Source organism: Podarcis vaucheri, assembly GCF_965113315.1.
Source record: "Podarcis vaucheri genome assembly, chromosome: 12".
Classification (NCBI taxonomy): domain Eukaryota; kingdom Metazoa; phylum Chordata; class Lepidosauria; order Squamata; family Lacertidae; genus Podarcis; species Podarcis vaucheri.
In genome coordinates, this window is record NC_138750.1 from 32,300,109 (window position 1) to 32,323,275 (window position 23,167).

The 23,167-nt window shown below is 40.8% G+C and overlaps 1 long non-coding RNA gene across 3 annotated transcripts in view; it reads right to left on the reverse strand.

The window, feature by feature from the left end:
* Window positions 1–23,167, reverse strand: part of LOC309515819 — a 29,816-nt gene that overhangs the window by 2,841 nt on the left and 3,808 nt on the right. The window contains exons 3-5 of one of the 3 annotated variants that reach the window (XR_014212669.1): window positions 23,037–23,140; window positions 20,579–20,711; window positions 13,010–13,398 (exon numbers count right to left, since the gene is read on the reverse strand). This is a non-coding gene — a long non-coding RNA (uncharacterized lncRNA). Of the gene's footprint in view, window positions 1–13,009; window positions 13,399–20,578; window positions 20,712–23,036; window positions 23,141–23,167 lie in introns of those variants that run through there. The other 2 variants (XR_014212670.1, XR_014212668.1) reach the window with 2 other exon arrangements.

Below are 23,167 nucleotides of genomic sequence, written 5' to 3' on the forward strand. Positions count from 1 at the left end.
AATTTAATGCTTTCTGGTGCATTTTCTCATCACTTTCCTTACTGTGAAAAGCCTGGTTGCTTTGAAGTGGGTTTACTGTGTGTGTAAGAGTGCTTTAATCTACTTTAATTGCACATATCTAAATTTGTTGGAATGCAATCGATTCCCTCCTGCAAAATAGAGACAGGCTGGAAGTGACCTTAGTCATCAGTTTCAGCAGGTTTTACACCTTTGTGCTTTTTCTGCAGTTAAATATAATAGTTGTGGCCGTGCAGTGAAATAGAAACACCCTTCAGCTATTCTAAACTCGAAATAGCAGAGATCACAAATGTTTTAAATGAGGTCTAGTTTTCCTACCCAAAATATTCACACTGTGAGAAGTGTCCTATTTTCACAGTGCCTGTTAGGAACAAAATATGAGGCAAGGAAAAGAAGTGACTAGAAACCTCCAGAATACATACCACCACTGGTATGCGGTCCCCAGTAAATTCACCCCAAAGCAACATGCCCTTGACAGGGGAGGTTACTCCCGTCTGGTGTGTACCATTGTGCTGCTAATGTCAGATTTTAAAGCATTACTGTTCATGCATTACTCTTATGTGGACAATTTATAGTTTCAAGCTAGAGGGGTGCTGTGCTTCTCGCCTTCCACATCACTACTTTAGCTCGACCCTCTGATCAGTCCTGAGCTTTGTTGTCTGCAAGGGGATCCCTTTGCTCAGGCTGCTACTCCACATTCTCTGGGGCACACAGTTATTTGGGGTTCCTGAATGCATAGAGTCCTTAAGTGTGAGCAATTACATAGGCAAAGGGTTTCATTTGCAGACAGCCATGCTCAAGGCATTGTTGTTGAAGGGCAGAGCTAGTGTGGCAGCAATGGTAACTGGACAAGGAACTTTTGAGTGTTCTGCATGGAAATAATGGCAGACTATAGAGTCCCATCCATGCATTAACATTACAATACTATACACGTCCACTTGGAAGTGAGCTTCATCCTAGGTTAGCAGGTACTGTATAGCATTACAACCTTGACCTTGAAGACCAATACTATATTGTTTTAGGACCCCACCACCACTGCCACTGAATTATTTATTTATTTATTTCAGCAGTCCAGACATACAATTTAGTTACTTCTATTCATTTTAGTAGTTTTACTGAGTGTTTTAATGATGATTATTTTGTGCATAGTTGTTTTTAATAGTTGAGTGGCATTCAGCTGTGTTTTAGCTACAATTTTATGATGTACACCACATTGAGTGCTCTCTGATTAAGCAGTTTGGAAATCTTTCTAAATAAATACAATAAAAAATAACACTGGCAGCTGTACATCCACAAATATTTGCAAATTCTCAAGTTGATCTTGCTGCTCAAGTTGATCTTCTGCTGAAGATAAAGGAGAGGTGGGAAGGAAGTTGAAATATGTGGTTTTTCAAATAAATGTTTGCTCCTAATATTTTCTTTTGTTTGATATTGAAGACATTGGTTGTAGTTAAATAGCGAAGAGGGTTCAGGCTCTTGAAGCAAAGCTCATCTGTGCACATAAATGCTGTGAAATCCAAAGAAGCCATTTCTAATTCTTCTTGGTTCAAGGCTGAATTTCCAATTCTCTTATTCCCAAGTCATGCGCAAGAGTTATTGCATGCATGACAAACATTCAAAGTCACTGTGCTTTCCATTTTGTTGTTGTTATTATTATCCCCCCTCCTCACATCTTGCACTTCTGGGGATGTCTGGCCCACTTTAGGCTAAAAATAACTCTGCTGCTGCTGAACGTGACTGAGTCATCGCCCGCGAGTTCTCAGCTTTGCAACACAACCTCTCATCTTTCAGCATTTCTCTGCAATTGCAAGCAGGCAGAGGCTGGTTGCAGGGAGTACACTGCTTCAGTGAGATTTCATGTAAAGAGGCACTTTATATAGAGAAAGCAGAATTCCATCTGTCTTCTTCTGTGGCCCTGGAAATAGCAGATACAGTGGTACCTTGGGTTACAGACGCTTCAGGTTACAGACTCTGCTAACCCAGAAATAGTACCTTTGCTTCAGGATGAGAACAGAAATTGTGCAGCGGCGGTGCAGCGGCAGCAGTGGGAGGCCCCATTAGCTATAGTAGTACCTCAGGTTAAGAACAGTTTCAGGTTAAGAATGGACCTCCAGAACGAATTAAGTTCTTAACCCGAGGTATCACTGTACACACTTAAGTGAGCTGTGCAGACAGTTACTTCTAAATGGTATTGATTAAGGGCTGTCAAAATGCTTGTCACTAGGATGAATGGAATGCATGTGGAGGGCTGCCTTGTATGCTGCAGGGATCCAGAGTGTGCGGGGGGGGGGGTGTGTTTGTGAACTCTGCACACTCAAGATGTAATGCACTCCTCTGTGAGGCCCCAGTACAGAGAACTGATGATGGGCAGCAATGCAGCGATTGTGCCAGAATTTTCTACTACTTAAGTGGGGAAGCCCCCATATACAGTCCTTCCAACCCATTGTCAGAGAGGGAGTCAGCAGCATCCCATGGTTCTTCAGATGCCCTCCTATGTTGTTCAGGGTTTCTCCAGACAAGAATTACAGTTTCAAATGGCTCATCCTGAAGTCTTGGGGAAGAAATAAACTTCCTGATATAGCTCTGCTAACCACTTTGGCTTTTTGTTTTAGCCCCTGCTAAATGTAACCACGAGCTAGTGGAAGCGTTATTATTCCTGTTTGTTGTTTTTAAAAACACATGTGCAATTTTATTGCTGCTGATTTGAACTCTTCCAGATTTATGTTGGCACAGTAGAAATTCCAGGGCTCCAAGTCCATAAACAGTTAAGGGAGAATAGTAAAAACTATATTCATATTGGTCTGGTCCACACATACTCAAACAATGGTTTGCTGTGACTGCACTGCACTCCTGATCTTTTGTACTCCGGTGACATGCTGAGCTAATCCAACGTTTGGCTTAGCATCTCATCCTAACCTGAGTTTGTGCTTAAGAACAAACCTTGGCTGCAGCTCATGCTTAGCAAGGACAGATATTAACCATGAGCTTGAGTTTGGGCAACATGCTAAGCCAAACCTTGACTTAGCTCAGCCTGGCTTAGGAGTCAAATAAAGACCAAGGATGAGCAAAGCAGCTGCAAGCTCCTCTCTGGAAGTCTGTATATTTGGCTAAGCAAGTTATGTGAATAAAGCCGTTGTTTTATTTCAAATAAAAAATAACTTTAAAAAAGAGTCAGTTGGGTGGCCTTTGTGCCAAATGTATTGTTTGCTCTTAAAGTAGCTTCATGGGATCAGATGATTGATTCTTTTTATTCTTCAGCTCCAGTTCTTCTTTGCACATATCTGCAATGTGAGTCTTGGGAATACAGCTTGGTAGAATAAATGAAAAAGCCTGATGCTTCAGTATTGGTGCTGAAAAATTAATTTTTATTGCTGGTATAGTTGTAGCACTGCAGAAAGTTATGCTCTAGCAAAGCCAATCCTCCTGCAATATATGCTCCTACATGAACAAATCTGATTGTAGGGATGGGTAAATTGTCCAGAAGGAGATTTCTCTGCGTTCAGGATACCTGCTATTGGAATTTTGCAACTGCTACCCAAAGTTGCCCATAGAAACAGGCGTACACCATCATCTTGGCAAGTTCTGCAAGCAACTTGAGGCCAAGCAACTGAATGTGGGCTTCTAGTCCTCTCCGTCTGACCTTTGTAACTCTCCCCAGACCACATCCTTCACAAGCCCTGCTTTGCTCTCTCTTTACTGGAACATGTCTTTGAACTGCAATAATAAACACCATCTTCAACTCGAAATATTCCATCAACGGTGTCCCCAAAAAATGTTACACATCACTTGGGAAGGCAGGTGAACTAAAGCCAGTGTACTGGAAGCAAAGATCACCATTGTCAAAGCAATGGTTCTTCAGCGTCAACTTCATTGGACTGGTCATGTTGTGCGGGTGCCTGATTATCGTCTTCAAAACCAACTACTCTATTCCGAACTTAAAAATGGAAAGCGTAATGCTGGTGGTCAACAAAAGAGGTTTAAAGACTCAAGGTAAATCTAAGAAAGTGTAGTATAAACACCGACAACTGGGAAACACTGGCCTGCGAGCACTCCAGTTGGAGAACAGCCTTTACCAAAGGTGCCACAGGCTTTGAAGACACTCAGACTCAGGACAAAAGGGAGAAATGTGCTAAGAGGAAGGCATGCATGGCAAACCTTCACCACGATCAACTCCTGCCCGGAAACCTATGTCCCCACTGTGGAAGGACATGTAGATCCAGAATTGGCCTACACAGTCACTTATAGATCCACTGTTAAAACTGTGTTTATGGAAGACAATCTTACTCAGCTACCGGTGATCGCCAAAGGAGAAGAAGAAGAATGTCCCTTGCTTGTCTGGATGGAGAACAGAGATAGGTGTGTGAGCATGTGTAGAAACTAACCTAGTGTACAAAGGTAAAATTTGTTGCTCTACTGCCATGCACATGGCACTCTGAAGGTTGCCCAGAAAGGAATGTGGGTGAAAAAGGTTCCCCACCCTTGTCTTTAAGCTTTTTTTCACTTCAGCAAGTCTTTGGTGAGCAGTTCAAAGTGTCCCTTAAGTGTTTTGATGGTTTTGCAATTTCAAAAAACATGACTGGCTGTCCAGATGTTTGTGAAAGCCCCATATAGAGGCAGGCATTGAGAGAGAGATCCATTAGTTGCCATGTGGAAACTGTGTTGTAGATCAGGAGCATACACTCCTACTGCATATGTGTGCTTTGGAGAGGGGACAGTAGGCTGCATCAATATTCACAGGTACATCAAGGTATATGCAACTCTCTGCAGTTCTCTGAACTGGGGTGGCAACACATGTTTTTCACTGCAGCCAATCAAAATATCCCTGTGTTGTTTGCCTTCTAATCAGCAGAGCGCATTTGCCATTGACCGAGGCATTTTAAAACTGACAAAATTACATTGCTGAACTCACAGAAGATTTACTCTCATTAACAATGTAAGCTCTACAGAGGAATTTCACTGGGAAATTCTGTCAGTGGGAAGAACAGAGGATAATTTAAGAAGAGGAGTTTTTAATGAGTTGCAGCTTAGCCGTGCACCAAAGCCAAATCTTAACACATTTTGTAATTGTTTCCATTGTGTTCTTTAAACCTGGGAAAAAGAAACTAGTTATGAGGTGAAACCTCCAGAAAAAGTTGTTGTTGGCTGAGCAGGGAAACATGAGCTTATTGGACTCCAAAGCGCGACCCTTAATACATCAAACTTATCTCATATGTTACTGTCCATGGTGCTGCTTCTATGTTTCCCTTCTGCACCTAAGGTCACATCCACACCACTGCCATTTGTTAAGCATGCTGGGAACTGCAGCCCACTGAGGGGTAAACTACTGTACCCAGAATTCTTTGGGGGATGCCATTTTCATTCAATGTGCATTCAGTGAACTTTAAATATATGGTGTGGATGTTGACCTCAGAGCAATCGGGGGGGGGCGCTGTGGAGGAGCCAGTACCACTTCCTACCTAGAGTATGCCAACTTTTTGCAGCTGCAGTAGCAAGCCTGTACAGTGAGGTGGCTGTTTCCTTTTCCCCCTTCATTTTTAAAAATCAAATCAAATCCCTCCCATTGATGTCAATGGAAATGAACTCTGCCACAGATTCCTTTTTACCATTCCAAATTTAATATTCAAATTCAGCCTGAGGTTTCCTGTTTTGCGACTGGAGCTCTCTGCTTTTCAGAATCTTGGAAATGTACAATTGAAGATGTGCAAAGTGCCATGTCTTTAAAGACAGCAGGATGAGACATTAGTGAGATTTCTCATTTCTCTGTAATAAGCTCAATTTTTATTAGATTGCACAAAGCACTCTGAGAGGCACTTGTATGGCAGTGTAATGGAAATTGAATTAAATCAGTAGGATGAATTGATTTGGTTTCAAATGTTACAAATGAAATCCTGGTTTCATATCATTTTATTCCACTTGTTTGCTGTAGGGCACAGGATAAAACTAGAGTCATGTGCAAATGAATGCTAACAGGAATTGTAGCATGATACCAGAGTGATCCCTTTCTAAAAATCTTGGCTTTCTGTTCTTCCTAGTTAACACCAAGCATCAGTTTTAGAATTTGTTCTAGCCACAACTGAAGTAAACTATGGAGCACAAGTAGCGAAGGTGGAGCCCTTCAGGTGTTGCTGGACTACAACTACCATTAAGTTTTCTTGTTACTGTTTTTAGATTTCATTTTGAATCCATATGGGGCCCAGTCTCTGAAGAAATAGCTCCTAGTGTACTACTCTTGCTGTGCACGTCTTCATGTTCCATTTTTAGAAGTACATTATTTGTGTACAAAAGAGAGAGCCTTCACTGTGGTGGCACCCTGAGTGTGGAATGCCTTCCTGATGAAGGTATGTCTGGCACCAACTCTGTATTCTTTTCAACACTAGGCTTTAAAGCTTTTATTCTTTGCTCAGGCATTTTAGATATTTTTTGTTAGCTGAATGGTTTTATTCTCCTTCGTTTTAATGTGTTGTTAGTTTGTATGTTTCCTTCTCCCAGCTCAAATTCTCTCTTAATCTATTCCAACATTGCCCCTGCTTTCTGCTTACAGGGGTTAGCCCACATGAGGTTGATAAATGAATGATCTTGCATTGAGAAAGAGCAATTGCACCTTATATCCATCATCTGACCTCAGGTGGTATCATTCTACACTAATAAGAACATCTTATGAAATACTTTGTACAATATATAATATTTGCTTTTTCCTATTGTTCATATGAGCCATTTGGGGGAAAGGGTTCAGTTGCAATCTCTGTGTGTTTGTTGAAATTCTGAAAATCAGACTTAACATTAATATATATGCGATCAAGACAAGGACTAGGGAGCTTCTGCAGAGACTGCAATAGAAATTCAATTCTCTGTACAGTGGAATTGAGAGCGAGGCCTGGTCCTCTAGCAAAACGGATTGCTATTCTGCATTCACAGGGCAAAGCTTGTAAGGGTCTAGTGCATTTCAAATTGCATCACAATTTATTTATGCTTCAGGGCAGTGCGTTGTCTCAGAAAACATACCATTTACTTGTATTGCTGAAAGTTATCCCGAGAAGCAACTGCAAGTTATACAACTTGACTGATTCTAGTCTAAGCTGTTTAATGGTACATTTAATGTCCTGGTTTGTAGAAACCGCATATCTAATATTTTTACCAGATCAATTAATTCTCTGAGCAAAAAAAGAATTAAATTATCTACTCAGGCAGCACATCTTCTTAAAACGTTCAGTTTTTGTGCTCATGTATCCTGCCTCACAGCCAACACATGCAGATAGAGGCTCTTACAGTGTTGCCCACTGTATCCAAACAACTTTATAGCTTTTGACATGAGACAAACTAGACATCTTACCTTTTATTTAATTTAATCTTCTGCCCTGCGGAAGATTTTATTTATAGACAAAGCAGAAGGTGAAACGAGATTGCATTTCCCTTAATGTATCAGTGACACCTTAAGTTAAAAAAAGCCCAGTGAAACCAAGTTCACAAATCTGATTAAAACTCAATGAGCATTTAATGCCACATAAAATGCTTCCATTTATTCTCAAGTAGGAATTAGTTTCAATCCTTGGCTAGATATGATAGGTTTAAATTTGAAAAAGAAAGCTTGCTGTGACACGTGTGATGAAGTGTTAATCCTGAAATCTGATCCATATATTTGTTTAATTCATTTTGCTTCCCTGAGGAAACAAGGTTTCTAGACCCTTACCACAGTTTTTAAAATGCCTTATTAGTGAAAACACAAACAACCAGGAGAAGCCATGAACTTCACAGTTGCTTCATCTCATCATAATGACTTTGCTCGGTTACAAGATGAGATGGCTGTATACCAAGAAAGACTGAAATGAAATTACATGACTTAACACTTAGAGTGCAAGTAGAGGGTTTTTAAGAGGGTTATTTTGTTATCTTTTTTTCTGACTTGCTTTGTTCTTCTTTCAAGCCGAGGAAGGGAGGGATATGGCAAAGATGTCCTTCAAATACTACAGCAATTTGATCAATTCCTTCCCTGTGTGTAGGCAGGCCTTTCCAGTTCAGAATGTAAGGACAGATATAGCATTCCATGTCAGTTTCACATGTACTCAATCATATGTCTGTTTTGTCCCAGTTTTTGTGATTATTATTTTTTTAATACCAGTATATTGTGGCATTTTGTATGCATTCTTCCCCAAAATATGCATTTTTGAATTGGTTTCCAATTGCATTTCCCTCTAAAATATGCATATTTGTATTTGGGCTGTGCATAGCTGCCCCATTCTGCCCCATGGCCCTGAGCCAGGGGTCCCTAATCAGGCTGACCCATCCTAGGCTGGCCCACAGACCACCATCTCTGCCCTGGACCCAGCCCCTAATTGAACATACAGCTGGCAGGGGGAAGGAGACTGAGGAGCCAATAGAGGTTAGGAGAAACCCCAAAGTTTGCAGAAGTACAAAAAAAATCCTTAGGGGCAGGGAAACGCTAAGGGACAGATTCCCCCCAAACAGTCCAATCAGGACTGAGCATGGAATGCTGTCTTACTGTTGAGGAGGGAGAACAGAAACACAGGGTGCTGCCATGTGCTGTGTCAGACCATTGGCCCATCTGGCTCACTACTGTTTCCGTTTATCGGCATCAACTCTCCAAGCTTTCAGGTAGGGTTCTCTCCCAGCCCTACCTAGGGTTGTCAGAGATTGGACCTAGGATCTTTTGCTGCAAAGAAGATGCTCTGCCACCGTCCCCAAAGGAAAACTGGGGTTGTTGTTGCTGTTTAGTCATTGAGTTGTGTCCGACTCTTCGTGACCCCATGGACCAGAGCACGCCAGGCACTCCTGTCTTCCACTGCCTCCCACAGTTTGGTCAAACTCATGCTGGTAGCTTCGAGAACACTGTCCAACCATCTCATCCTCTGTCATCCCCTTCTCCTTGTGCCCTCCATCTTTCCCAACATCAGGGTCTTTTGCAGGGAGTCTTCTCTTCTCATGAGGTGGCCAAAGTATTGGAGCCTCAGCTTCAGGAGCTGTCCTTCCAGTGAGCACTCAGGGCTGATTTCCTCAAGAATGGAGAGGTTTGATCTTCTTGCAGTCCATGGGACTCTCAGGAGTCTCCTCCAACACCATAATTCAAAAGCATCAATTCTTCGGCGATCAGCCTTCTTTATGGTCCAGCTCTCACTTCCATACATCACCACTGGAAAAACCATAGCTTTAACTATACAGACCTTGGTAGGCAAGGTGGTGTCTCTGCTTTTTAAGTGCTGTCTAGGTTTGTCATTGCTTTTCTCCCAAGAAGCAGGCGTAGGGGGATAGAATGCAGTATCCTGGGAAAGGACATAAGATACTGTAGCTGGCTGGAAACCTGAATGAGAGCCCTCTATGCTGCAACATTTTGCTTCAGGCCCCACTTTGGGGGGTCTTTTTTTTTTTTACCCCCTGCTTCACAAAGCTGAGTGCCGGGATCTGTGGTCCCCCTTCAGCCCATTCCACCCACTCTGTATGCTAGAAATGACGATTCCGTTGTTGCAAGTTATCCCAGGGTGAAATGTGAATCGAGAGTCCCTAATTCTGCTCTCTCTCACTTCTGATTCACCACTTGAGCATGTAAACAAGTCAGAAACTGAAGTGCATCAGAGGTAGCCACCCCAGGATAAACGATTATGTAAACAGGCCCTTAAAAGAAACCATGTACGACATCAACCTCTGGGTAAGCCTTGGGTGTTTATGTTCTCTGAATCAATCTTTCTTGCTCTCTGAATAAGTGATTTGAAATAGACTTTAACAATAATATGTAATTTGTAAGCTCAGTAAAATTGCTGCCTCCTGTAATGAGTTCTTCTCAGTAGAAATTCTATTTCCCAGGAAGCAATTTTATTCTTTTTATATAACACTTCGCCAGTGATAAAAAGGGGTATAATTACAGAATTGAGAGTACTTGAAGTTCTGGCTGTATAAAAGTGACAAAGCTTGTAAGATGGTGAGAGTGCATGCTCTGCTTTGATGGAGTTTGAAAATAATGACAAGGAGGACAATAATTATACAAAAGGCCATTGGCTAGCTTTGTCCTTGTTTAGCTTATTTTTAATGCACCAAATCTAGTATTCATTTAGGATACACATGTGGTAGATAATCTTCTTTCTAAGGTATTCTCTGTTTGAATTTCCTATGTCTTTGGGTTGTTTACATATCACTTAGTGAACAAATGCATCACTTCACACCTTCAGGATCATGGTCCCAAGGAAAGGGTCCAATAGTACAAGATGTAATTATCTTGCTTAAAGGAACCAGGTTTGAGTCTGGTCAGTTCTAGGTAGGAAATCACCTTTGAACCTAATTTACACCATACTGAGTTCCATGATGGAAGAAAGGCAGGTGTGTGTGTGTGTGTGTGTATTACCTTTTAATTAGGTCCTCAGTGAAAAACAAGTTCTAATTTCAGAGTATAGTAATATGCTCCAGTGAGCATATGAATAGGGACCAAAGAGCCAGAACCAAACCAAAAAGAAAGTGAATTAAAATATATATTAAGCAAAACTGACAAATGGTGCACAATTGTAAATATGCACGTTCAAAATAAATAGTAAATGATGTAGAACTGATAAAACAGCAAAAGCATAATGCAAAATAAACAGTACATGAAAAAGTTTACTTAAATAAATGAAATAATTGCAATGGGGCACTAAATAAAATGTAAAGCTGATTGCACTTGCTGCTTAAGGTATATAATAAATTATAAATGGAAAATGAAATATAAGAAAGCAATTGTTTTCCTCGCACCCTCCTTCCAGTCCAGCTAACTTAAAGAGCAAAAGCAAGCAATGGGTTTCACTACATTTTGTGAAGTGGGAAAACATACTTGAGATGTTAAAGTAAAATATTGACTTAGGGGCTTTGTGCAATAATGAGTCAAAGGTTGTTGGAGAGAGGTTTCCACTGGAAGATTATAAATGGGGGAGTATCTAGTTCATATCCTATATCCTCCTTTAACTTTATCATTAAATAGGGATTTTCCCCTTGAACAGCTGCTTCCCAGTCTACTCAGAGACATAAACTCTTAAACTCTGAACAGGAAGCATGTAATATGAAAAGGTATCCCAACATATAAACCAAGCATAGGCAAACTCAGCCCTCCAGATGGTTTGGGGCTGCAATTCCCATCATTCCTGACCAGTGGTCCTGTTAGCTAGGGATCATGGGATTTGTAGTCCCAAAACATCTGGATAGCCGAGTTTGCCTATGCCTGATATAAACTCATCAAATTAATGGATTATTTCGTACCTAATTAAACAAAATATTCTGCATTGTTCCAGCATAAGTTGCAAAGATAAATTCTTTCATTTTCATTGCTTTTAATAAGACTAGGGAGTAAACAGAAGTCACAGATCTGGGGAACCCTTTGGTGCTGCTATGAGAGAATTGTCAACCACCTAGTTGCCCAACTTCAAAGGTTGATATACAGAAGTAGCTCCTTCCATTATAGGAAGTTACTTTTGTCAGAAGAAGGAAACCCCTGGCTCCATCCAACCTAACAGAAATAAATTTGATATAAGAAGAGCATAAGAAGAGCTAGCTTCGTTAGACCAATGACCCATCTAAGCCAGCATCTTGCTTTCATAGTGCCCAACTAGATGCCTGCAAATCGGATAGTGTTTTGCATTATTAGTGTTTTATGTTAGTTTTTCTTGTGATATTTATAGTATACGTCAGGCTTCAGGGAATCCCGACCTTCCCCCCCACAGCAGGCTGCCAGCCATAGATAGATGAGAAGCTCTTACCAGTGTCTTTTATTCAATGTTCACAGAGAGCGGCTTAGAAATGCTGCCTCTTTGGGTAATGGAGTTGCTCTGAGTAATCGCCTCCCCCCTTCCCTTCTCAGTCTTCAACAGCACAACCACCCTTACAGTGGTTCCTTAAGGCCATTTGCCTCTTGGCTTTCAGCTCTCCCACTTTCACTGCCCACCAGGTTCTCGGAGAAGCGGGGTCTGGAATGCTTCCTAATGATAACGTGTCAGCCAGCTGCTCCGGCTCTGCTCCTCCCCCCTACTCTTCCATTATTTCCCAGCTTTTTCCCTCTTCTATCTCTGGGCTGTGACCTTCTCCAAGCCACTGTTGTAAATCTATACTGTCTTCCTCTTCTCTGGAAGGTTCAGAAGGAGGTGGAGGCGGTCTCCACCATTCCTCCTCAGTCCAGTCCCTGACATCATACTGCATTAGGGGTCTACTTTTAGTAACTAACCGTGAACAGAGCTCACTGGAACTTGCATACATCACTTTCTCTATACAGTGGTACCTCAGGTTACATACGCTTCAGGTTACAGACTCTGCTAACCCAGAAATAATACCTCAAGTTAAGAACTTTGCTTCAGGATGAGAACAGAAATTGTGCTCTGGTGGCGTGGCAGCAGCAGGAGGCCCCATTAGCTAAAGTGGTGCTTCAGGTTAAGAACAGTTTCAGGTTAAGAACGGACCTCCGGAACGAATTAAGTACTTAACCCGAGGTACCACTGTATGATGTGACTGCAATCTTTATCAGCATGTGTTTGTCCCAGGGTATTTTCTGAAGGCATAGGAGGCCACCACATTGCAGAAGCTAAGGAGGTTTGCGTCTGATCTCTGCTTGGGTGGGTGACCACCTGGGAACCACATTCGACTCTGTGGCAGGGTGGAAATGTAAGCAAAGAAATCAACATGATTTCACAGTTTCCCTTGAAGAAAAATTTGTTGTGAAAGCCACGTTAATGTAATAACAGCCTGCTGGATGACACCAATGGCCCATCGATTCCAGCATCCTGTTCTCATAGTGGCCAGCCGGATGCCTGCGGGAAACCAGGGAGCAGAGCATAAGTGCAAGAGCTCCCATGGTTTCCAGGAAGTGGTATTCAGAAGCATTTCTGCCTCCAACTGTTCTCTCACTTATTTCTTAGAAACCACGTTGACACATATACCCCTGTGATGCCAGGCAAGGCAACCACATTTGCTATGGGGTGGGGCCACCACCACACTTAATAATATGGTGGTATGTATTGTGATGCATGTTGCTAGGACAAGAAAGGGGAAAAGACACATGTTTAATTTAGCTGAAAGCATTTGAAGCCTTTCCATAGCATGCACCATATTACTGTATTACATTCAGTTTGCGCTTTAAAAGGAAATGTCAGCCAAGCGGGGACTGCTTGTGATGACCCAGTTTTATGGCAGGTTCATGCATAGCTACACCAAAAACCACAGCTTACTTTTCCTTTATGTCCCAGTCTTTACAGTATCATGCAATTGAACAAGAAAGTCTTTTATTCCACTTCTCACTGTGCACTATAATACATGTGACATGTATGAATCTCTGAATTACATAGGTTACATCACAGAGATTACTGATAGTTTGCTTTTGAAAGAAATAATGTCACCAAAGATTGCAGAGACAAATATGCAGCCCTGGAAAAAAAGCACAAAATAGCAATATGCTGGTTAGTTGTTGGATAATTCCCTCCTCACTGTATTGATATTTGGCACTATCCACGCATCTCATCTCTTTACACAAACAATCCCAGATGGGCTTTCAGCTGAAAAACCTGTGAAGCATTAACTTGCTTAGCTACAAGAAAGTGTTCTTGCCCAAATCCATTAGTCTCATATGGAACTGAGATTAACCTGTGATTTACATTGACTATGGCTGCAAAGGTGTGGTCAGCTTGACATTATTGGCTTCCATTTTCAAAGGGCATAGGGCAAAACTCCATTTTAGGTGCCAGGAAAGCTTGTCTTTCTAACATCATCATCATTATCACCATCATTGTTATTTTATTTTATTGTTATTTATGTATCATTTCCTATGCAGCATCTTGAAGCAATTTCACAACACAACAAATGTGTGTTTCTTTTTCACCTAGACAACAAGTTCCAGGACTTCCGGTCGGTGCCAGCGCTTAATGGCGGTCCTACCTCCGAGCTCCGGAGAAGGACTGCTCCGCAAGTTCGGGTCTTACCCGCTACGGCGAGCGGGGGACCCCTAAAATCTCAGGCGCTGAAGCCTGAGAACAAGGAGATTCGGTGGGCACCTTTGCGCCCCCCGGTACTGCGAAAGAGCCTTTTTAAAGGCTACGGAGCGGCATCGGGAGTGAGCGCGGTGCTGAGAGTCGTCACCCAGCCTGCGGAGTGAAGCCGCGTCGCCATAAGCGGAGAGCGCCGATTCCTTCCTGAAAGAAAATTTGGACTGAATTCCCGTGAGTAGGAACTGAAAACAATTGGGACCCTTTAAATTCTGAAAATTGGACTAAAAGCGGGGAAGTTAAATCAAGGAAGTCTGCCTCCCCCCGACTGCATGAAAGTGAAAGCAACGGAACTCTAAATCTGCATCCGTTGAAACTTGCTTTTATATAACTAAACCGGACACTCAGACCTTAGGTCTCCCCTCTAGCTAGCAGGGCAGAGGGGAGGTGAAAGAGACTTTAGTAACTGCACGATCTATTTACAGTAAAAATCCTCTGCTGTCTCAGTTAACAAAAGTATGAAACGGTCTGCCTTTTAGGACAATAGGACACTGAACTGACTTCCTCCTGTAAAAGTGATACTGCGATACAAAGTTTACACAGTGTCTGGCTACAGTACATCACAAGATGAAACAGTATATATTGGGAAACTGTGGCAATTTGTAGCTACAAGCCTCCAGCTATACTTGCTTTAACTGTGTTAAAAACTTTTCTTTATACATCTTTGGATATTCTCCTTTGTCTTTGTACTTGGACATTTTATTTTTGGCCATTTTGATTTGCTCCCCCTAGAGGGTAAAGTAAAACTTGGCATAGCTTGGGACAGTGGAATTTTCCAACGGGGAATAGCTCCCGTGGGAAACGACCTTGACATGAGTGGCTCACAAGAAGAGATAGTTACAAGAGCCAAGACCAAGCAACAACAACAACAACAGCTGCAGCAACAGACAAAGAAAAGAGGCTCAATTTCAGGCGTAATTACTGGATCTGCAGGAACAACAGGACAAGAAAAAGGGACGGCTGTCTCTATGGATGCCGTGACAGAAGCCCTGCTTAAAATAAACCAATCTTTGGAGTCTCTGACAAAACAGACTTCAGAAAATACACAAAAATTAACAGAAATATCAGTAAGACTAAACCAGAACACAGAATCAATAAATAAATTGGTGGAGGAAAATGCTACTACGCGTAAAATTGCTGAAGATGCTAAAGCTACTGCTGCAGAGACACAAGAGAAATTAGAGCCGATCGCTAAGAAAGTTTATGAGCACGACGCAACTTTGGCCCTGTGGGAGTTACAGAGAAAAGAGAGAAATTTGAAATTAAGATTGATTCCAGAGAATGAAAGAGACAATCTCGCGGAATATCTGACACGGGAGTTTGTTGACTGCTGGGATCTTGAAGAAGACGAATTCAAAATTACAACAGCTTTTAGACTGGGCAAAAAGCAGGACAGAAAGACCCCGAGAGATTGCCTGATTACATTTAGATCCAAGGATGAAAGAGACAAAATATTAGGACTACACTTTGAAAAGGCCCTGCAAATTGGAAATTCAGCTATACAGATTTTTAAAGATATTCCAAAATATATTCTGGATTTAAGAAACTTCTATAAGGACTTGGCTATTCTGCTGAAGAAAAACTCCATCCGCTTCAGGTGGGAATTTCCACAAGGACTGTCATTTGACTACAGGGGAAAGAAGGTGAAGATAAAGACTATTCAAGACAAAGACAAATTCTTGGCAAGAAATCAGGAGGACCTGCAGAAGGGGACAGTGGACGTACTTGCAGAACAGAGGAGAGTACTAGACATTCTGAATCTCTCGTTTGGACAAAAACCACCACCATCAGAAGAAGAGCAACAACTTGGAGCTGTTGGAGGAGCTTCAGAAAAATAATAAGATGGCTCTGCAACTCCTTAGTTGGAATTGTAATGGACTTAATGGGCCTTTGAAGAGAAGACAAGTGTTCCATATTTTGAACAGAGAACAACTGGACTTGATATGTCTACAAGAAACTCACATAACTAGAGCCCATAGGAGACTACTTACAAATAAAAGACTAGGACAAGAATTTATTGCATCAGATAAAGTTAAGAAAAGAGGAGTTGCAATATATGTGAAAGAGAAATGGGCTCCAAAAATGATATTTAAAGATGAACAAGGGAGATATCTGGCAGTGGAGATACAAGTACAAGGAGAAAAATTTTTAGTTGTTGGAATCTATGCACCAAATGAAGGTAAATCTGACTTTTTTAAGAGACTTCATGAAACCCTGATGGACTATTTGGATTACAATATGATAATCATGGGAGACATGAATGGTGTGGTCTCCACTAACATGGACAAGGCACAAAGACTAACAGTCAGCAAGGAAGGGAGACTTCCTAAGACTTTTTTTCGAAATGATGGAAAATATGGACTTGATAGATATATGGAGAACAAGGAACCCTCTGGAGAGAGAGGGAACCTTTTTCTCTCAAGCAATGATGACCTGGACCAGAATCGATCAAATTTGGATTACTAGTGGTATGGCTCCAAAGGTTAAGAAGGTGGAAATCTGCCCAAAAACTTGCTCCGACCATAATGCCGTGAGGATGGAGATGAAACTTACAACAACTGGTCAATTCAGATGGAGAATGAATGACACCCTCTTTCGAGACAAGGAGATCCTTATGAAGGCCCAAAAAACCCTAAAAGACTACTTTGAAATAAATTTGAGGGCCGACGTGGAAAAAAGAGTGATCTGGGACGCAAGTAAAGCGGTGATGAGAGGCTTTTTGATTCAACAAAATTCAATAAAGAGAAAAAAACAAAATGAGAAAAAAGAAAAGATTTTGGAAAAGATAAAGGAAGGAGAGAAAAAATTAAGAACAAAACCAAAGTCCCAGGAGATTTTAAGAGAGATTAAGTTATATCAAACACAATATATGGAATTGATGAACCAAGAGATTGAATGGAAGATAAAACAAATGAAACAAAAGACATTTGAATCAGCAAATAAATGTGGCAAACTTCTGGCATGGCAACTGAAGAAAAGGCAGAAATTAAATACGGTTACAAGCCTAGAAGTGGATGGAAAGAATATATCCAAACCTAATGAAATTAGAAACTGTTTTTTGAGTTATTTTAAAAAGCTATATACTCAAGGCCCGCAAAATGAAGAAGATATAGATAAATTCCTTGATAAATATGGATTACAAAAAATCTCTCATCAAAGTAAGATGGATCTGAACCAGAGAATAACAGAACAAGAGATAGAGGCTGCCATTCAGAACATGCAACTGGGCAAATCTCCAGGACCAGATGGACTGACTTCCAGATATTACAAATCGTTGAAGGAATGGTTGATTCAACCACTAAAGGAAGTTTGCAATGAGATCCTTGAGGGAAAGAAGGCACCTGAATCGTGGAAAGAAGCATATATTTCACTCATACCAAAGACAGAGACTGAAAAGACTCAACTGAAGAACTACCGCCCAATATCGCTACTTAATGTGGATTATAAAATTTTTGCAGATATTTTGGCAAAAAGATTTAAAAGAGTGTTGATGGAAAGGATTCATAAGAACCAAGCAGGCTTTCTCCCTAAAAGACACCTGGCAGACAATGTAAGGAATGTAATAGACATTTTGGAAAAGCTAGAGGTGAATATAAACACTAAAGCAGTATTGATTTTTGTGGATGCGGAGAAAGCCTTTGACAATATTTCTTGGAGCTTTATGATAAAGAACCTTCATGGGATGGGGGTAGGCCAAGGTTTTGAGAATGGTATGGCTGCAATATATTCTGAACAAAAGGCTAAATTGATCGTAAACAACGTAGTAACTGAGGAACTTAAGATAGAAAAAGGAACACGACAAGGGTGCCCAATTTCCCCATTACTTTTTATCTCAGTCCCGGAGGTGTTGCTGAATATGATAAGGAATGACCAGCAGGTTAAAGGAGTGCAGGTCGGAGCTAAACATTACAAGTTAAGAGCGTTTGCAGATGACTTAGTATTGACTTTACAAGAGCCAATCACTAGTACGAAAAAGGTTTTAGAAATAATACAACAGTTTGGCCAGGTAGCTGGATTTAAGTTGAATAAACAAAAAAACCAAAGTTTTAGGAAAAAACTTAACAGACATAGAAAAGGAGAAATTCCAAGAAGAAACAGGGCTGACAGTGGTTAAGAAGGTGAAATACCTAGGGGTTTATTTGACATCTAAAAATGTGAATTTGTATAAGGACAATTATGAAAAATGTTGGTCAGAAATCAAAAAAGATCTAGAAATATGGTCAAATTTGAAATTGTCAATGTTAGGCCGAATTGCGGTGATTAAAATGAATGTATTGCCTAGAATGCTATTTTTGTTTCAGACCTTGCAGATTCTTGACAAGATGGAATGTTTCAAGAGGTGGCAGAAAGATATTTCGAAATTTGTCTGGCAGGGCAAAAAGCCCAGAATTAAATTTAAAATATTGACAGATGCAAAAGTAAGAGGGGGTTTTGCCCTGCCGGACTTAAAATTGTACTATGAGGCAGCAGCTTTCTGCTGGCTGAAAGAATGGATGCTCCTCGAGAATACGGACATTTTGGATCTGGAGGGTTTTAACAATGCTTTTGGTTGGCATGCATATCTATGGTATGACAAAGTTAATAGTATCTTTAAAAATCATATTGTTAGAAAAGCACTATATAATGTTTGGATAAGATATAAAGATTTGTTGGAAAACAAAACCCCTAGATGGGTGTCACCAGTGGAGGCTAAAGCAGTGAAGAAACTCAATATGGAGGTCGGATGGCCGAAGTATTGGGAAATTTTGGAACAGGATGGAGATAAGTTTAAACTACAAAGCCAGGAGAAATTGAAACATAAAGTACAAAATTGGTTTCAATATCGTCAAATAATGGAGTTTTTTAAACAGGATAGGAAAATTGGCTTCCAGGTGGAAAAATCAAAACTAGAAACTGAGTTACTAGAACCCAATACTAAGAATTTATCTAGAATGTATAACTTGTTGCTGAAATGGAGTACACAGGACGAAACAGTCAAATCGGCTATGATTAAGTGGGCACAGGATGTTGGGCACAATATCATGGCAGCTGACTGGGAATGGTTATGGAACACTGGTATTAAATTCACGGCATGTAATGCCTTAAAGGAAAATATTATGAAAATGGTTTACAGATGGTACATGACTCCAGTCAAGCTGGCAAAAATTTATCATTTGCCCGATAATAAATGTTGGAAATGTAGAGAGACTGAAGGCACCTTCTACCACCTCTGGTGGACGTGCCCGAAGATTAAGGCTTTCTGGGAAATGATCTATAATGAAATGAAAAAGGTACTTAAATGTACTTTTCCTAAAAAGCCAGAGGCCTTTCTCTTGGGCATTGTCGGCCAATTGGTGTTAAAAAGGGATAGAGCTTTTTTTATGTATGCTACAACAGCAGCAAGAATACTCATCGCGAAGTATTGGAAGACACAAGATCTACCCACTCTGGAAGAATGGCAAATGAAAGTGATGGACTATATGACACTGGCTGAGATGACAGGCAGAATCCGTGACCAACGAAAGGAGACGGTGGAAGAAGATTGGAGAAAATTTAAAAGCTATCTTAAGGACTATTATAAACTTAATGAATGTTAAAGTGTTGTGGTTTTTAGAAATAAAGGGATACAGTGATATAAGGTCAGAATATAGAGAGGAATAAGATGACAGAGGGTGGAAGTAACAATTGGGAGTTGCTAAAAATTATGGACATTGGGATGCAGAAAGGGGGGGGAAGGGGAAGTCCAAGAAAAGAGGCTTGTGAAAATATGTTATGAAACTATACGTGTATGTTTGTCTTTTTAAGTGTTTGCTCGTTATTTAAAAACTTTGTAAAACCAATAAAAATTTTATTAAAAAAAAAAAAAGACAACAAGTTCCACACTCTCTCTCTGCTTTTCTTTTGCTTAGTCTATGGGTATTTATTCATTTGTGCTTTGGCTGTGCCAGTGAGCTGCCACATGGGAGCATTTCTGTTTTTTATGTATTTATTTATTTCATAGAATTTATACACTGTTTGATTGTAAAAACAAAGCAGAAGATAAAACAAGAAAACCAGGGGTCCCCACACAGATTCTTAGTTGTATTGTTCAGTAAGCACCAATGATGTTTCCAGACAGTTGCTATTTCCAGGTGGTATTCAAATACTGGAAAAATCATGTTTCACGATTATAGTTGATTGGGAGGTCATGTGCAACAAACTCTCTTCCCCCAAAACTGGATTTTTTGAAATTAGGAAAGTGACAGGAAAATACACTTGATGTATGCGATAACACTTGCTTGGAAACAATGTCATCTAACTCCCCCACAAATGAAGCAGAATAAATACTCATTAAATAGCTAACACTGTCTACTTAATAAACTGGTCATCTGCAAGTACCTATAGTGTCTTACCCAGGTAATATTTGCTTCTTAGAATGGGAGGGAGCCTGTCACCCAGTCTTTCCTCTTCCCCTTCCTGCTAAGCCTATGCCAACCCATCATTATCCATTTATCCATTTACCCTTGGTGGTAAAAGGGCACTGAACTGGCTACGTGCCCAAACATTTGTGGCAGCAATGACCTTATTGATTTTTCTGAGTGACTCACTTTCTTGGAGGCATCCCGTACAGGAAGTTCTTGATGCCACAGATACTTCCCCTTGGCCCTGGAGAATTCTGGACAGAAAAGGCTGATGGCAGAGGCCAATAGGTTCTTCTGTTAGTCATCTCCAGGGAGGCAGCTAAATGCCAAAACACACATTTGGAGAAGCCATGAGGTATGCCTTTTTTGGAACAATAATATTATAAACAAAAAGCGATATTTGCCGATATTAATGCCCCTTAAAAATATATATCTCCCTGTACATAAAAAATGGAGAATAACAACTTAGAGGTTTTATTCTGAGATGCTGATAAGGAATTTCTAATTTACTTTTTGAAGACTTGGCCAGTATGATAGTGAATTTGTCTTTCCTTTTAATGGATCCAGTGTCCCTAATATTTGTGCAGTGGTCTTTAGAGAAGGGGAATCTAAAGAATTACCAACCTGTTGTCAATTTCCCTTTTCTTGGGCATGGTTCTTGCACGACTGGTCACAGACCAGATCCAGGACATCTTGGAGGAAACTGATTTTCTAGATCCATTTCAATCAGGATTTGGGCCCAGTTTTGGCACAGAAACTGCTTTGGTTGCCCTGTATGCTGACCTCTGCTGGGAGAGGGACAGGGGAAATGTTTCCCTGTTAATTCTCCTTGACCTCTCAGTGACTTTTGATCCCATCAACCGTAGTATCCTTCTGGAATGGTTGCCTTGAATTATGGGTGGGGGCACAGCTTTGTGATGGTTCTGGTCTTACTTGGATTGTCCTGTCCAGAGGGTGATGCTTGGGGAATGATTTTCGGTCCCATGGAACCTTCAATGCGGGGTTCCTCAGTTTTATCCTGTGCTGTTTAACATCTAAATGAAACTGCTAGATGGGATTATCTGGAGTTTTGGAGTACTTTGCCAGAAATATGCTGATGACATACAGCTCTTCTTATCCTTTACATCTGCTGGTGAGGCAGTGGATGTGCTAGACTTATCTTGCCTTAGTAATGGACTGGATGAGAGTCGAGAAACAGATAAGACTGAAGCACTGTTAGTGAGTGGTTCCCTCAACTGGATAGACGTGAGGTTGCCTGCTTTTGATAAGGTTACACTCCCTCTGAAGTAATGGGTACATAGTTTGAGGCTACTTCTGAATCCTTTGCTATCGTTTGAGGTTTAGTTGGCCTCAGTAGCACAGAATGCCTTCCATCAGCTTTGACTGGTGGCTCAGTTGCACCCCTGTCTGGACAGGGATAGCTGAACTTCTGTTGTCTATGCTCTGGTAACCCAGAGGTTAGATTACTGCAACATGTTATACATAGGGATACTCTGCTTTGGAACTTCAGCTGGTGCAGAATTCAGAGGCTAGGTTGCTCACCAAGGTAAGACAGTTTGAGCATATTACACCGATCCTAGTCTTACTGCACTGACTTCCGATAAGTTTCCAGGCCTAATTCAAACTGCTGGTTTTTACCTATAAAGTCTTAAATTGCTCAGGACCACAATATCTCAAGGATTGCCTCTTCCCATATGAACCATCTCAGACCCTGCGATCATCATCAGAGGCCCGTTTTTGTTTGCCTCTTCCATGAGAGGCCCAGAGGCTAACTGTTTGTGAAGTTTTCTCCCAAGGGGGGCTTTCCTGGTGCTTTCATTACATATCTTTTGGCACCAGGTGAAAATGTTTCTTTATAACTAGGCCTTTGGTTGGTTCTGTGGTCTTTTAAATGTGCTTGGGGGGTTATTGTTTTATTTTTGTTTTATTATGTATTTTGTGTTCTCATATTGTATTTTTACGATGTGAACTGCCTTGTGATCTTCAGATGAATGGCGGTATACAAAGTTAATAAATCATCATCATCTTGGGTCTGGTTTGCCAGACAGTATTTCAACATATTTCTAATACCCCCACTTTTTAAAAAGTACTTGTACATTGCAGTGTTGAGGTTCTGATCTTGGGTTGAGATCCATACAGGAAACTGACACTTCCTAAACATGGTGTGATTGTTTTCAGCACATGTACACAATCCCAGCCATCAAGCTACATGCAGAAGCACAGGAATTGTTCATGTAAGTCAGCCTTAACACTCTGAGGTTTTCCTTCCTATCTTGACTTCTCTGACTTTCTCTGTGGCTTTCTAGCAAGCAGTGACCTTCCTGTCTCAATGTCATGTATAAGTACATGCCAGCTTATATTGCAAAGACAATAAAATACTCCCATGTTGACAGAAGCCGAGGCAACCCGTTGTGTTCTACAGAGATGGCTTGTATTCACTAGAAAAATGTAGCTATTTTTAGATGCTGATGTATTCTTTTATGAGCATTGTTGTTTATTCTTTGCTAAAACAATCTCTTCATTATGAAGAAAAATAAACAATCAGAAACATTAATTAAGTCAGAATTAAGAGTCAGGGCTTAAGTATTCACTATTTTCATATTGCTTCCTAAATGCAGCACACCATAATTCAGAATTAACTTACCAAGGTTGTTTACGTTTTCTCTGTGCCACTTTGCAAACCCTGAACCATCTTGCTTTGGTACAACCTTCCTCCTTGAATTGGGAGAACCAACACTGTATACGTTACTGAAGATAAAACGCGTCATTAGCCTA